Consider the following 7,400-nt stretch of genomic DNA (forward strand, 5'->3'; position numbering starts at 1 on the left):
CAAACCTGCACACACAAGGAGTCAGAAGTACACACACATATACAAGCACACAAACATGAACACAAACAGGCACATGGATTTGCAGAATACATACATACCTACAAACGTGCTCACAAGCATACATATATATATATGCATACACACATACATGCATACACACATAGATGCATACACACACTGTCATACATACATACACACACATACATGCATACATACAAACATATGTGTATGCACATGCACACTGACGCACATGCATGCACACAAACAAACAAAAAAAGAACGTAATTCCGATAACGGACACAGTCAACGATTACTGAAAAGGTAGCAAGACGCAACGAAAATTTCAGCAAAAGTAAGTAAATGAGTAAAAATCGAACCGGTGAGTGCGTTAAATTGATAAGGTACTAAAAGAGAATGACTCCCCCCAGACAATAATATATATGTGTGTGTGTGTAATATATGTATGTGTGTTTGTGTGAGTGTATGTGTGTGTGTGTGTGAGAGAGTTTGTTAGTGCGTGTATCTTCAGAGTATAATGTAACTAGATTGGTTTAGTATGTCTCAGGGTCATTACTATTTTTCTACTAAAGTTAAGATTTTTCATTAAACATACAAATCGAGAAAAACTAACCAAATCTAAGCATAGAAGCGTACCTGCGTGTTATCATCATCATCATCATCATCATCATCATCATCATCATCATCATCATCATTATTATTATTATCATTATCATTATTATTATTATTATTATTCAGTAGTTTTATTTTTATAACGTGCTTTCACTTCACTACCGAGCGCAGCTCTGTGCGCCTTGGGTATGTGCTGTGGTTTGCTGTGGTGCTCTTATGTTTACTGTATTGAAAGTGTTTTGCGTAGGATGTGTGCAGTACCAAGTAGTGCAATTTTCTGTATGTTATATATATTTGTAAGTCCTGCTATTTTTGTTATGTATTTGTCTGAATATTTTTTTATTATACCTAAGGCACCTACTATGATAGGAATTGTTTCTGTTTTTAGATTCCACATTCGAGTTATCTCTATTTCCAGGTCTTTGTATTTTGAAAGTTTTTCCATTTCTTTCAGAGAAACGTTGTCATCTGCTGGTATTGATACATCAATTAGAAAGCATTTTTTTTCTTCATGATCTTTGACAACTATATCTGGTCTATTTGCCATTATTATTATTATTATTATTATTATTATTATTATTATTATTATTATTATTATTATTATTATTATTTATATTGCTATCATTACCTCTGCTATTTTATTTCGACAGTGCGATTTCGAAGAATATGATACAAATAAAGATGGCCAAGTTACCAAACCAGAGTTCGTTCGAGCGATGTATAAGCGATATCTTCAGTAAGTTCACACGTTTCGTATCTTTTCATCGTATCTCTCATTTTGGATCTTTTCCTTTTCATGGGCAGTTCGATTAATTAATTTTCTTTAACTAAACACTTTGAAACTTCGTATACTGGTAGAATGTGTCATATAGAGCATATTTTACTCTTAGCGCTGTTGAGAAAAGTTTCTACTTTCGAAGTTATTTCGTGTTAAAGCTGTCGTATTTCGGTAATTTCAGCCAATCAATGACTTGTATTCAGCTGAATAAAATTACTGCTGTTGTTTGAATATTTACAGTAGTGAAAATATTCAAAAAATCATATCGTTTGTCACTGTTATTTATGACATCGTCCGCACGTTTGTACTTGTTTTAGCTTTAAAAACATTTACAACAATTTTTCTACTTAGGGTTAGGGTTTTAGGGTTAGGTTTTAAGGGTTAGGGTTGGGTTTTAGTGTTAAGGTTAGGGTTTTAGAGTTAGAGTTTTAAGGTTAGGGTTTTAGGTTAGGGTTTTAGGTTTGAGGTCTTAGGGTTAAGGTTATGGAAAAAGTGAAAAATGAAGGAATTGGAGTGGGAGGGGCTAAAAAATTTCAGGAAAACAGGACCCCCCCCCCTAAAAGCAGTAGAAATGCACGAACGATTATGATGGTGTCATGAAGTAAACGTTTTTCCGATACACTCGTTTATTCTTATGAACGTAACTGAAATGAAATATGTCATAAATAACAGTGACAAGCGAAATATACACCGCCGGAAGTTGTTGTTGACAAACAACAACAGTATTTTTTGCCAACTGAATACACGTCATTGATTGGTCGAAATTATCGAAATACGATAACTTTAACACGAAATAACTTCGAAAATAGAAACTTTTCTCAGGAGTGGCTCCGACAACAGTAAAAACAACGAGAACAACAACAACAATCTTATCACCACTAGCACAACTATCAATAGTACCAAACATTCCTTAGTAATAAATTTCCGTTAATAACTGAATGGTGTCGGTGGAGGGGCGAGAGAAGCGGAAGATATAGGAATCTGTTTCGATAACGGAGCGAGCATACAACAGCAACAACAACAACAGCAATAACAATTACATTTCACTTGAAACAGTGCTAAGTATTTTATAGGAAGGAAAAAGAATTGTAAAGTTGTAACATTTATCGCTTTTCCCATATGTTTCTTACGACAAATTGGTATGTGGTTAAGAGGCTCGTTTTGCAACCAAATGGTTTCGGGATCAGTCCCACTGCGCAGCATCTTGGGCAAGTGCCTTTTATTATAGCCCCAGGCCAACCGGTGGCTTGTAATAGTCTGGAGTGGCTGCATGGTAAGAAGCTTGCTTCCCAACCACATGGTTCCGGGTTCAGTCCCAATGCGTGGCACATTGAGCAAGTGTGTGTGTGTGTGTGTGTGTGTGTCTGTATATGTTTGTGTGTTTGTGTTCCCCCATCATCGCTTGACAACCGATGGTGGTGTGTTTAGGTCCCCGTAACTTAGCGGTTCGGCAAAAGAGACCGATAGAATAAGAACTAGGCATCCAAAGAATAAGTCCTGGGGTCGATTTGCTCGACTAAAGGCGGTGCTCCAGCATGGCCGCGGTCAAATGACTGAAACAAGTAAAAGAGTAAAGAGTAACGCTAAGAGTAAAAGATGTTCTATATGACACATTCTACCAGTATACGAAGTTTCAAAGTGTTTAATTAAAGAAAATTAATCAATCGAGCTGCCCATGTAAAGGAAAAAGATCCCTCATTTTATTTCATAATGCCTTCCATAATGATACAGCTAAACATTTGTAATGACTTGCTGTAGCTGTTTACATTGTAGACATATATAACAGAAGCCTTATGTTATCCAGCCACACGAACAAAAGTAAATGCTATGTAACTTAGTCCGATGTTTGCTCGGTCACTTTCAATAATCTTTTCTATTCTAAGCACAAGGCCTTGAAAATTTTTGGAGAAGGGGGCTAGTTGATTATATCGACCCCACCAGTGTGTAACTGGTACTTATTTCATCGATCCCAAAAGGATGAAAGGCAAAGTCGACCATGGCGGAATTTGAACACAGAACGTAGCGGTAGACGAAATACCGCTAAGCATGTCGCCCAGCGTGCTACCGATTCTGCCGGCTCGCCGCCTTAAATAATGATTTCTTTTCTTTTATTTAAAAAAAATATTTTATTTTTATTTTTCCTCGGCCTTTTGGCTAAGATCAAAATGCCACCTTAAATAACAACAACAACAATACCAACAACAACAACAACAACAACGACGACGACAACAACAACAACAGCAACAATAATGATAATAATTATAATAATGATGAAGGCCTTTCCCGTGGAAGACGACGTATGTGTGTTCAGTTTTTGCTGAACGAGCTGCACAAATGATTTGATTATAGTGATCAAATGTATGTGCTGTGGTACATAAACTCACTCCCGCCATCAAATCGATATTACATGTACAGGTGCACGAGTGTGTCACACGTCAGATGTCAAAATGATCGCAGAGCAACGTGAAAGGAAATGTTTTGCTCAAGAACACAACGCTCTTTCCGGGAATCGAAACCATGATCTAGCGTTCGTGAGTGCAGACACTCACCGCTAGACTATATATTGTTCACAACGCCACCTTCCCCAAATGGTGAATTTTATGTTGCATGCATACATAATGAACTAAAACACATTTTCGTCTGAGTACTAGACCGCTGATCAAGAAATGTTGCGTAACCCAGAGTGCTTTTTGAATAAGACACAATTACATCCGCTTTATGTGTTCTATATCACTTTATTATTAGAGGAACTTGTAAGGCAGCGAGCTAGTAGAACCGTTAGCACGCCGGGGAAAAAAAAAAATTCATATCGGCATTTCGCCCGTCTTTACGTTCTGAATTCAAATTCTGCCGAAGTCGACTTTACCTTTCGAGTGCGATAAAAGAAGAACCAGTTGAACGCGTATTTTGCATGAAGACCTGCATCTTCACCCGTACGAATTGGTCAATCGGCAACAGTTAAAACCGAGGGACTATGCACGGCGGCTTAACTTCGCACGTCAGAGGGAAGCAATTTTGGGGGTAAATAACGGCTTCATTTTTTTAATGAATGATGAAGCTCATTTTCATCCCAATGCCATGGCGAATCAACAGAACTGTCGTTATTGAACCTTGGGGAAACCTCAAGGCACGTGTGCATGTGCATTAGCCCCACATATTGGACGATTTAAAGGAAGTTAATCGCGTGGAATTCGCCGAAATCGACAGAGCAGTGTCGGAGGAAGTGGAGGCGAATTTCCAAGAACGCTTTCAGAAATGTATCAATGAAAACGGACTCCACATGATAGATGTTGTTATACTTCATTTTGACAAATGCTAATTCAATATAAACACATTGATGTCAATAGAATTTGCACCTTAAATTAATGATTTTGTGAATTTTTCAAAAACGCCTGTCCCTCTACCCCACCCTGTATAAACCTTCTTTACGTAAGGATTAGTAAAAATCAACCAATAAGTATTGAGTGTCTTCGCCATGAACTCGATTAAGTGTGGATGACAGTATTCAAACCACCACCCAGTCATCTAGTTTTTCACTAATCAACTGAGTCATACGTTACATAAGTGCTTTCTTATATCAACTAAATTTCACCTTATAAATAAAAAACTGCTTACTTTGAATGAATTATTATTTTGTTGCTTTTCTACAAATGGCATAATTTTATATTGTTACTAATTTTGCTTCTTCTCTATTCTATTTCTTTATTAAGAGATCCGGATGATATTGCGTTAGCTTTTAAGACGTTTGACACTGACGGTTCTGGTTGTCTCAGCGAAGAGGAACTAAAGGCGGCAATGAAAAAGATGTATATGGATTACCATGATGAAAAGTATAAAGACATCATTGCTCGTTTAACAAAATGTGGTAAAATTGATTACAAAGAATTTGCGCAGGCTGCTATGAAATTGTAAAGGCTACTTATTTTGAGAGATAAAATAAAAGCGATGTAAACAATTACTGCTGTTTAATTGGTTTTCAGTGAGTTATTTATATTTAGTTTGAAACATAAATTGCTTATATACATGTGTGTGTTAGATGATTGGGGATTAAACGGATTTTTAGCATGATTTAATATACGTTGAAACAAAATCTAACGTTTATGAACTATAGTCATATAAAGATTATTAAACGTATAAAGGTTTCTATAAGGCAACAAGGAGGATATTACAACATTCACGGAGGCGCTGGGGACTGGTGTTTGCTGTCTTAGTAATTACTTAACAATCGTCATATTAAACAGAATGATGTCAGACTTAGGCTCTCTAATAAACTGGGCTACTATGATTTATTAAATCCCCAAACACATCAGACGTGTTTGCTTTGTGCACCATTCTTATTAAAATAGTTTCAGATTTGTTGTAAATATTTTCAGTAAGTAAACTAAGGCGCAAGAGTGGCTGTGTGGAGAGAAGCTTGCTTCCCAACCACATGGTTCCGGGTTCAGTTCCACTGCGTGGCACTTGGGCAAGTGTCTTCTACTATAGCCTCGGGCTGACCAAGGCCTTGTGAGTGGATTTGATAGACGGAAACTGAAAAAAATCTGTCGTATATATATATATACACACACACACACACACATATATATAAATGAGAATGTATGTCTGTATGTGTGCGCGTGTGTGTGTGTGTGTGTGTGTGTGTGTGTGTGTGTGTCTGTGTGCTTCCCTAAAACTCGAGAACTACACAACCAATTTCATTTAAATTTTACACATGCCTTACTTGCATAGGTCGAGCCCACAGCAACATCACATCTCCTCCACTATTTAAGTATTACGTGTCAAAAGTGAAACACAAACACTCATGTCAAATACATTCAGTTTAAAAATGAAACTATTCCACTAACTGAAACAATTACATTTCGATACTGTAATGACAGATACTTTCACTTTAATGGTTTCATTTTCATACTGAATCTACTGCAGTGAAACTATACTCTCACATATATCCAGGCATACATACATATATACATACATACATGCATATATATATCTGCACAAATGTATACATATACATGTATATATATATATACATGTATATATATATGTAGATGTATATATATATATATATATATATATATATATATATATATATATATATATATATATATATATATATATATATATATATATATATATATATATATATATATATATATATATATATATATGTATAAATGTATACATATAGATATATATGTACACGTATATGTACAGATATATATATACATATAGTTCTATATGCATACATGTATATATATACACATGTATAGATGTATATATATATATAGATGTACATGTAATATGTACACATATATACATGCATACAGATATCTATACATATATACACCCATACACACGTACACATGCACACAAACTCACACATTAGTCATTTGTTTTCTTATCCAAAGCTACGTCAAAAGTACTGAAATTTGGAAATTATATTCTATGCATAACGGCCATAACCCCCCATGAAAATTCATATATTTTTGATGTTGATGAAATTTTAACCATACATTTTACACACAAATAAAGTAATATTTCTAAAATTTCTTTTTCTTAGAAGTTACAAAGACCCCTTCATGGGGACTTCACACCCACAATTTAGTCATTTTTCCTAAGGAAAGACGAATACAGCTGTACCATTGGAAACTATAGGGTCAACCGAACATAACAGACGAGCATTATTTGTAATTCAACGGTACAACAGTGTAAGACTATCCTTTCAGATATAATTACATTGTGATTTCTGCAATGTGGTGCATAAATTGTCAAGTAAATGAGACGCATCTTTGTCTCCACTGATCCACTTGCAAAGTGTTGAGTAAAATTATTTCGTTGCAGGCCTCCTTTGAGTCTTTTTATTATCACTGGGACACACATAGTCCCCAGTTGGTAACATTGAAATTTTGGAACATGCGCATAAAGATCAATAGTATGGGATACATGTCTCATGATTAGAATTTTTTTAGGGTGTGTAAAGAAGGAAAGAACC

General features: G+C 35.5%; 1 long non-coding RNA gene across 1 annotated transcript; it reads left to right on the forward strand.

Moving 5' to 3' along the window:
* Nucleotides 1–6: 6 nt before the first annotated feature.
* On the forward strand, nucleotides 7–5,377 carry LOC128248549 (uncharacterized). The gene is made up of 2 exons (XR_008264721.1): nucleotides 7–1,366; nucleotides 5,119–5,377. It is a non-coding gene; the product is annotated as an uncharacterized LOC128248549 (long non-coding RNA).
* Nucleotides 5,378–7,400: the final 2,023 nt, after the last annotated feature.

The sequence above is a fragment of the Octopus bimaculoides genome, chromosome 1 (genome assembly GCF_001194135.2).
Source record: "Octopus bimaculoides isolate UCB-OBI-ISO-001 chromosome 1, ASM119413v2, whole genome shotgun sequence".
NCBI classification, from domain to species: domain Eukaryota; kingdom Metazoa; phylum Mollusca; class Cephalopoda; order Octopoda; family Octopodidae; genus Octopus; species Octopus bimaculoides.